Source organism: Rhinichthys klamathensis, unplaced genomic scaffold, assembly GCF_029890125.1.
Source record: "Rhinichthys klamathensis goyatoka isolate OS25496 unplaced genomic scaffold, OSU_Roscu_1.1 h1tg000365l_1, whole genome shotgun sequence".
In the NCBI taxonomy this organism is placed as follows: Eukaryota; Metazoa; Chordata; class Actinopteri; order Cypriniformes; family Leuciscidae; genus Rhinichthys; species Rhinichthys klamathensis.
Genome location: NW_026606874.1, coordinates 311,889 through 322,053, shown reverse-complemented (window position 1 = coordinate 322,053; position 10,165 = coordinate 311,889).

Sequence of the window (10,165 nt, the reverse complement as noted above, 5' to 3'; positions counted from 1 at the left end):
TGGATCGGCGTATACGACAGCGTGTTCCAATTCCTGCTGTAGCGTATCTGGGCCGCGTCAGGGTGTTTCATGCATTCCAACACTGGGAACCGTTCTAACCATTGACCGGTGTCTAATAATTCACCAGCTCAACACCAGAAAGTCTGGAGTAGATTGCCTTTTTGACACTTTTCATGGGTCCTCCTCAGAGCAATACCAGAACATCCCACACCTTCCCCCAGCTCTGGGTCCCAAGCTTCAAAGAGATCTTAATCGGCCCTCCTAGGAGGATACAGACACTGCATGTCACAGAGTCAGACACACACATACACGGACGGTCCTTTAACTTCATCCTATAAGACATTACTAAGATATATTCAATATGTTTTTAGGCTTGCCTGCATGCCCACGCCATAGTGGGGTATCTGTGATGTTATCATAGTATTAAATGACTTATAAGTGCTTGTAATTATGCATTGAGATGTATCTTGGTATTCCTATTATTCGTATATGCCTTATTTGGTACCGTCTTGATACTCTCGGCCTCACGGAGTTAGACACATACAGGAAATTAAAGTAAAATGTATGATTCTATGTGCAACAGCTTTCTGGTTAGAAATTGCATCTTTTAACAAGGCCGTAAACTATGCAGATGAGCCGCTTTGACAGGACAAAGGAACATCTTCCCGCTCACAACTCTCGAAGGTTATTGGCCGTTCACCCCAAAGGAGGTGTGAACTCCATTGTCCTCAAAAGGATGGAACGCCAGTTCCTCCCTCTCTTCATCCATCCTCTTCATCCCTCTCTTCCTCTCTTCATCCATCCTCTTCATCCCTCTCTTCAACTCCTCTCTTCAACTCTCCTCAACTTCCTCTTCAAGATCTTCTCTTCAGTCCGTTAGTTTAGTTTTGTTTTCTTTGTGTAAGGTATCTGGGGTAAATCATTGACTCTGTCCTGAACGCAAATAAAGCACATTCTTCCTAAAACCCAAAGTTTTTAGGATTAATGAAAATTACTGGACTTTGGTGCCAACAAGTCTGCTCCTAACACTTTTACGACCCTGGGACACTCACCAGAGACTAACCCTGCATTCTCCCACTCACTAGTCCAAGCTTCAAAGGAATTCCAGAGAACCCTCCCCCTGTTGGGTGCTCAATGCACGCAGATACAAACACACACACACATATGAACTGTTACTACTCTCCTCATTTAAAGACATTTACTGAGGTATATTTGATATGTTGTTATGTTTGTCGATTGCCCAGGTCCTATGAAGGGATCTATGAGTGTGTGTTAGTTTAAAACAAACTAAAAAGGGCAGTTAATTATGCTTTTAATGTAACTTTGCAATATAACTCTCCTTAAATGTCTTTCTTCCTATGTCCAGGATCCTAGTGAGCTGACAAGGTCATTTATGTAATTGAACAAGCCATAAAATGTATTTTACTATGTTTTACCATCTTTTAAATGATTCTGAACAAATTCTGACTGATCGTAAAACCTGTGAATGCGGCCATAATTTAGCTTTGACAAGACAAAGAGAATTTTGCCGCCAAGAGTTTCGTTGAATGTCATTGGCCAGTTCGCACCTCAGAGGTGTGGACTCCAGTTCCTTTAAAGAGAACTGGACTCGCTCTTCCTGGCTCTCTCTTCCCTCTCTGGCTGGTACCCTGGACTGCTCTTCCTCCAACATGTGACGCGCGCTTGACTCTCTCGCTCGCTCATACTCTGGACTCTCCCTTCCTTCATCATGTGACTCCTTGGTCCATCGGGACCTCGTGTTCATGCGATGACCCATCTTTCCTTTGTTTGTCTAGTTCAGTTTTATTTTCCTTTTTGTATTCTCCTTTGTTCATTCTCACCGGCGAGTGAAATGAACTTAGTTTGAATCATTTCTTTGGCAACACCTTCAACGGACGATTTGAACATCCCGCCACACGGGCGCGCCGGAAAGGACCTCTGACCGGGTTCGGAACACACACACACGTACACGAGAGATCAGCAAGTATTCGTTTTCCTACCGAGATCTAAATACTGCTAAGATTGCCTGCCCTAATTAGGGTACGATTTGACTAGTTGTCTCTCTTAACGGTTCTGTGTCTGATGAATTTTGCCAAACTCACCAGCTCTCTCTCTCTCTCTTTCTATATGCATTCTCCTTCCTCGATGTTTTATTGTGTTTGTAAATACATTTATTCCTTGTAACGTTTATTAACCGTATACGTAATCACCTTTATTAAATACATATATTCATTGATTGATTCTGCCTGTGCTCATACTTCAAATCACTTAAATGTTTCGATCAGCTACAAGCTTTGAAATGGTATAATACTTTAAATAGTATTGTGACAAAACAGGAAAGCTATCTTTTACGGCCGTAAAGATCGTCTCTTCCTGCGAGTCTCTTAAAGGTAATTTCTCTGTGGAAATTGATGAAGATCCATGACCAGTTTGCTGGACAAACAGATTATTCGATAATAATTAATTCCATTGAGGAGTATCCTGAGAATCTATATATTCCAGACGATTTGTATATGAATATTGAATTATAATTTGTTATGATTTGATTATTGATAAATACAATTGATCTATCTTGCCGATCTGTATGAATAATTGATTATACATCCATTATATTCGGTCGTTCATAACAGATTGGCAACGTAACCCCTTTGCCGGGTGATTTTTAACATGTATTGTTATCTGGGTCAAACCCGTATCAATAGTTATTAATTTGTAATTACTAAATATTGAATACATATTCCCCAATGGCCCAAATACTTTACATTTGTTTTCCCGTTTCGTATTCTACTTTGTTCATTTCCACAGATGAGTGGAAGAGCCTGAATTATTTTTCTTTGAGTAACTTCACCTTCAAGGGACCTTTAAATCTGCCGCGCCTCCATACACCCGAAAGAGCCACGGAGAACGCGTAACGCTCTGAAGGAACGACACCCACGCGCCTTCTTTATTCAGCCACACAAGAGAACCATATGTGCAAGTATTCATTTTATCGAGCTTTCAAAGCGTTTAAGATTTGTTTACCCCATTTAGGGTGATTTGATATCTTGGTGTCTCTCTCTCAGGGTTCCTTTGTCTGTGATTTTGCCATACTGTTGACCACTTTCTACCTCTTCTATCTCTCATTTTCTCTCATTGTTTGTTGCTTGATTGTGTCATTTTATTCCATGTAATTGTAGTCACCGGTACGCAGTTTCCTTTATTAAATACATTATGTTCATTTGATTGACTCTGCCTGTTGCTCATATTGCGAAGTCCCTTAAATGTTCGATCAAGCTACGAGCTTTACAAACTTGTCGATACTTAAATGGTATTTTTATAGAAAGGAAAGTTAATCCGATTCTCAAACATATACAGTGCGGGTTGAGAGGACACTGGCGTTGTATGTTTCGCCGCTTCTCAGCCTGCTAAAACTGCTACAACTATTCTGTGTATCTGCTTTACTGATCTGTTCAACGGATAGCAGATATTGAGCCCGTTATCCAGCTTTGCTGGATACTAAAACATCTAGGCTCGGATATTTCTTACTTGAAGCTGCCCTTGTTGCTGGAGTTGTGAGTGGTCTGGAGCTGTTTTGTCGCCCTGGGATATGGGAATTTTGCCGACCTGACTGCTTCCAGCAAATCGAACACATCGTTGGTGTTGATCCTCGGACAGCTGCATTGCTGTGGTTAGCTGAAGCTTTCTCGCTCGTCGAGGCTGCGCTGGCCCGCGGCTAGTCTAATCGGCTGCTACCACCAGATACTGCCTGGAAACCAAGTTTTCTGCAATCCACATGGGCTTCCCTCACCTCCAGTGTATGCCACACTTGTCCCCTGGGTCCTTACGAGCACTACCACTTGTCCTGGTGTACATAGTCATCATTCATCCACGTTTGCCGGATCCATGGATAGCTGCTAATTGTAGCATTACAACGACTCCTACATCCACCATGCTCCGTTACCTGCCGAACCAATTTTTGGAACTTAATACTCGCCTCGCCCCATTAAACATCTCTGCTCTAAAGAAACTGGGCATTCTTCGCCGACCCCGCTACGTCCATAGAGGGTCATGGCGGCGTCTTGTTTAATCCGAGAGCTTCACCGAGAGCTCTATTCCAAGCTTGTGGACAGTTGCTAGCACCGGCGCACACCAACGACATCACCGGATGGGTCATCAGAGCACCTGTGGTTCTGGTCTAACAAATTACAACCGACCACATCCAGGCCCCCTGCTGGAGGAACTACTCACTGCGCGCCCTGAGAAATGCGGAGTGGACCCTACTGTGCTGCGCTCTCTGGTAAAGTGGACTCCATCTTCAATAATTAAAATGGAACTGTTAAACTGCCAATCACTTACCAATAAGGCATCTTTTATTCACGACCATATATTTGATCAGAAGCTTGATTGTATGTGCCTCACTGAGACCTGGCACAAATTAGAAGTGTATTCTGCACTTAATGAAGCGTGTCCCCCTGGCTACACATATTTGGAAAAAGCTAGGGGAAATGGACGTGGAGGGGGTTTGGCGGTTATTCATCGTTCTGATTTTCACCTATCCCCTGTTACCTTGCCAAAGCTGTCATCATTTGAATGTCTGGCTTTTGTGTGTGAAAAAACCCATCCCACTTACAACCATTGTCATATACCGGCCACCTAAGCCACACCCATGTTTTATTTCAGAATTAACCGAGTTACTTCTATCAGTGTGTACCACATCAAACAATGTGGAAATCTTTAAAGGGTAACTAAACCCTAAACCAACTTTTTTTTGTTAATGATCTGTAAGAATGGGGCTTTATTAGTGCTGATCATTGATTCGAGTAATTTTTTTGACATTTGGGTATAAAGTGTTTTAATTCTACAATATTTGGTGTAAAAACGTCTGAGTGCTGCCCTCTTCAGTTTGAACGGTGGCTACTGCAGTTGAATTTTCCTATTGGATGTTTGCGGTGCTTCTTGACGTAAGCGGTGAGAGCTGACGTAAGCAGGTTCCAGCTCACCACGCCCTTGGCAGTATAAAAACCATCTTGTTTCGTCAAAACCACTGCGAGTCAAGAGTTGGAATTACGAGAATTGAAAACGATCATGGTAGAGTATTTTAGCATCTATTTAGCATAGCATTTATATAGTTATTTCGATTATTTTGTGTAGCCTAGTTAGTTAGTTAGTAGCATAGTACAGTTAGGATAGCTTCAAGTTAACGTAGATTTATCTGTATTTAGTAGGCTACAGTGGTCAGGATGGTAACGGAATAGAGGTGGAAATGGGCTTCTCCACACAGCTCGCGCTGAAAAGCGACGCAGTGCCAAACACTGCTCCTCCTGCATGGACTCCACCACCGCGCAGCGGCGTCTTGATGTGAGCGATCATGTATATTTTAATCACAATTTATGGTTAGGTTAAAGTTAATCCTCTGGGGTCGACAAACGCGCCGGCGCATTTTGATGGATTTTTTCACATGGCGGCAAAATATTAATATGAATATATGCCTACAGAGAGCGCGCGCTATTGACATCAACTCGACAAAACTCATCAGATGCCAATCGTGATGTGGGAGTTAAGACCGCAGTTTGAGCCAGCGGCTCGAATTGATATGTCCCTGTGTCCACAGACAATTCACCCTCCTCCACTTCAGGTGAAGGTGGGGGAGAAAGGTCCTCGACTTCAAATGACCGCTCTGTTGCAAAGCTACTTGCGTCACTCCAGTCACTCTCCATTTTAGAGTCTGACAGCAGCTGTCACTGCGGGTCTCAGGTGCACGCCCCCCGCTCAGCCCCGCCCTCGGTTCGTCCCCTCTATCTCCGCTGGAGTCTGCCCATTTTTTCAGCATTTTTCAAATATTGCCAGAGGGTGGAATCAGGCTCTGACCAGGGGTTTAGTTACCCTTTAACATCCATGTTAATTCTCCTACAAGTTTATATACTACAGAACTATTACAACTTCTTGATACACTCAATCTTAGACAACTTGTGACTGTCCCTACCCATACAAAAGGGCATACATTGGACCTTATTATAACAAATTTTCGTCCATGTACATGATTTAGGCATATCTGATCACAATGCCATATCATTAGATTTTTCATTCTCGACCTCACTCAATAAGCCTAAACACAAAATTTGCTTTCGCAAAATAAAAGAAATTAACCCTGAACATCTGTCTTATGACCTACAAAATCTGGCCACATCCGCCCATCACTCTGATACTGACGTGCTCGTCGACCATTACAACACTGGACTACAAGAGATACTTGACGCCCATGCGCCTCTCAAGACACGGACTGTAACATTTACACGCTCTGCTCCGTGGTACACTGGTGCGCTGCGTAGACAGAAGGCGGCTGGGAGGGTCCTTGAGAGGCACTATGTTGCCTCTGGGCTGACTGTCCATAAAACTGCTTACAGAGAGCACCAAAGATCATATTCCAAATTAATCAGTCAGGCATGGTCACAATACTATTCCAACATCATTAACAATAATTCGGGAAATTCAAAACAGCTCTTTAAAACAATAAATTATCTTCTGAGTCCACCTGTTATGAGGCAAAAACACAGTACTGATGACCAGTGCAATAAATTCCTTGATTCATTCACCACAAAAATAACTACCATCCGCTCTAACCTAATACCCGGCAATGTCAATCCATCCATCGCCCCAACCTCAGCACCAATATTCTCACATTTCATTCTCCCTACACATAGACAGGTTGAGACTCTCATACACAGTATGAGACCCTCGACGTGCTCATTGGACCCTTTTCCCACTGCCCTGATAAAATCAAATACGATTTTTTTAAGCCCTTTCATCACTACCATCATAAACCTCTCCCTGCAATCTGGTCATTTTCCAATCTCTCTGAAAACTGCACTTATCAATCCTCGGTTTAAAAAACCCTCCCTTGATCCTGATATTCTATCAAATTACCGGCCCATTTCTAACCTCCCATTTCTCTCCAAAGTCATCGAAAAAGTTATTGTCATCCAAATCAATAACCACCTTCATTCACACAGTCTTTATGAAAAATTTCAGTCTGGTTTTCGATCCGGCCATAGTACAGAGACAGCCCTGGTCAGGGTCACAAACGATCTGCTTGTGGCTGCTGACCAGGGCTCTCCATCTCTCCTCATGCTCTTGGACCTCTCAGCCGCCTTCGACACTGTTGACCACGCCATCCTACTCCATCGTCTGCAACACTTCATCGGTATTTCACACACAGCACTTCAGTGGTTTCGGTCCTACCTGACTGATAGAGTTGCGTATGTGGCCCTGGGGGGAGCCAGGTCGAGGCCCCACACAGTTACATGTGGAGGGCCCCAGGGCTCGGTTCTCGGCCCTACTCTTTTTTCCATTTATATGCTCCCCTTGGGCCACATCATCAGCAGGCATGGAGTTGCTTTCCATTGCTATGCAGACGATACTCAGCTCTATGTCAGGTTGGACCCCACATCCTCCGCATCATCACTCTCCACTCTAACTGCCTGCCTGGAGGAGACAAGGGCATGGATGACTGATAACTTCCTTCAATTAAACAGCTCTAAAACTGAATGTCTCCTCATTGGGACCCCACACCAACTCCGATCCTCCCCCCTGACTGTCTATTCATTTGCAGGCTATGACATTCCTCTGACATCTTCCATAACAAACTTAGGGGTTCGATTTGACCCGCACTTATCATTTAACACCCACATCCAACTTATCTGTAAGACTGCATTCTTTCATCTCCGGAATATTTCCAAACTGCGTCCCTCCCTCTCTCTTTCTGATGCAGAGAAGTTGGTCCATGCCTTTGTCTCCTCCAGGCTCGATTACTGCAATTCACTCCTCATCGGGATCCCTGGCAGGAGACTGCAGTACATTCAGAATTGCCTGATGGGGGTGCGCAAATCAGAACATATCACACCCATCCTCCATAAACTTCACTGGCTTCCTGTTAGGTTCAGGATTGATTATAAGATCTGTCTCCTGACCTATCAGTGTTTCTTTACGGCAACACACCTCTGTACCTCAAAGAACTCTTAAATAGGCATAACCCAACCCGCCATCTCCGTTCCTCTGACAGCCATAAACTCATTTAGTCATTTTTTAGCAGACATTTAGTCATTTAGCAGACGCTTTTATCCAAAGCGACTTACAACTGAGGACTAAACCAAGCGAGTCATCGTGAAGAGGCAAAAGCAACGCAAGAAGTGCTCAAAATACAAAGTTCAGACATAGCTCGGAGTAGCATAAGCCAGGCAAGCGAGGATTTAGAGGAAAGGATTTTTTTTTTTTTTTATGTTAAGTGCTCCCGGAAAAGATGAGTTTTCAGTTGTCTTTTGAATGTTGTCAGGGATTCTGCATTCCGGATGAGGGTGGGGAGATCATTCCACCAGCATGGAACTGTGAATGAGAATGTTCTGGAGAGTGATTTTGTGCCCCGCTGTGATGGTAACACGAGCCGTCGCTCATAGACCGATCGTAGGCTTCTGGTAGGGATGTAGACTTGTAGTAGTGAGTGGAAGTAGGAGGGAGCTGAACCTGTGGTCAATCTGTAAGCAAGCGTCAAAGCCTTGAACTTGATGCGAGCAGCGAGTGGTAGCCAGTGCAGAGAGATGAACAGAGGAGTGACGTGGGCCCTTTTGGGCTCGTTGAAGACCAGACGAGCTGCAGCATTCTGGATCATTTGTAGAGGTTTAGTTGCACATGATGGAAGTCCAGCCAGAAGAGCATTGCAGTAATCAAGCCTAGAAATGACCAGGGCCTGGACGAGAAGTTGTGTTGCATGCTCAGTTAGGAAAGGCCTGATCTTCCTGATGTTGTGCATAGCAAACCTGCATGATCGAGCTGTCTTTGTAATGTGGTCTGTGAAGGTCAGCTGATCATCAAAGATTACTCCAAGATTTCTGACCGACCTTGATGGGGTGATTGAGGATGAATCTAGCTGGATAGTGAGGTCGTGCTGTAGAGACGGATTGGCAGGGAGGACGAGAAGCTCAGTCTTTGCCAGGTTGAGCTGCAGGTGATGTTCCTTCATCCATGCAGAGATGTCCGCCAGACAGCTTGAGATCCGTACAGCTACTGTGGGGTCATCTGGTTGAAATGAGAGGTAGAGCTGGGTGTCATCAGCATAGCAATGGTAAGAGAAACCATGTGCCTGTATGATAGGTCCCAGTGATGTGGTGTAAATGGAGAAGAGGAGCGGTCCGAGAACTGAACCCTGAGGAACGCCTGTGGTCAGTTGATGTGCTTTGGATACCTCACCTCTCCATGTGACCTTGAAGGACCTACCTGTGAGGTAGGACTTAAACCAGTTGAGGGAGGTTCCAGTGATGCCCAGTGATGAGAGGGCGAACAAGAGGATCTGATGATTCACAGTGTCGAAGGCAGCAGACAGGTCCAGTAGAATGAGAACTGATGATTTGGAAGCAGCTTTTGCGACCCGCAGGGCTTCCGTGACTGACAGCAATGCAGTCTCAGTTGAATGTCCTTTCTTGAAGCCAGATTGGTTGACATCCAGCTGGTTGTTCAGAGACAGGAAGGATGATACTTGGTTAAAAGTAACTCGTTCAAGTGTTTTCGCAATGAATGGTAGGAGAGAGACAGGTCTGTAGTTCTCTAGAAGTGATGTGTTTAATGTTGATTTTTTAAGCAGAGGGGTTACCCGAGCCTGCTTAAATGCTGTAGGGAAAATGCCAGTGTGGAGAGATGAGTTGATAATGTGTGTGAGAGCTGGTAGAAGTGTGGGAGAGATGGCTTGTAGAAGGTGTGAGGGGATGGGGTCTAGAGGGCAGGTGGTAGGATGACTGGAGAGGAGAAGTTTAGATACTTCTTCCTCGGTTAGTGGAGTGAAGGAGGAGAGAAGGTTATTGGCTGTGGGAGAGGTTAGTCTGGGTTCCTGTGCTGAGAACTGACTGCTGATAGTGGTAGTTTTGTTAGTGAAGAAGTTAGCAAAATCATCAGCAGTTAAAGAGGAGTTGGGTGGTGGTGGAGGTGGACAGAGGAGAGAATTGAATGTCTTGAACAGTGAACGTGTGTTAGAGGCGCTGTTGATCTTGTTGTGGAAATATGAAGATTTTGCGGCGTGAACATCAACAGAGAAGGCAGAGAGCAGAGATTGATACCTACTGAGGTCAGATGTGTCTTTTGATTTGCGCCATTTCCTCTCCGCTGCCCTGAGCTTGGTCCGGTGTTCACGAAGAACCTCAGA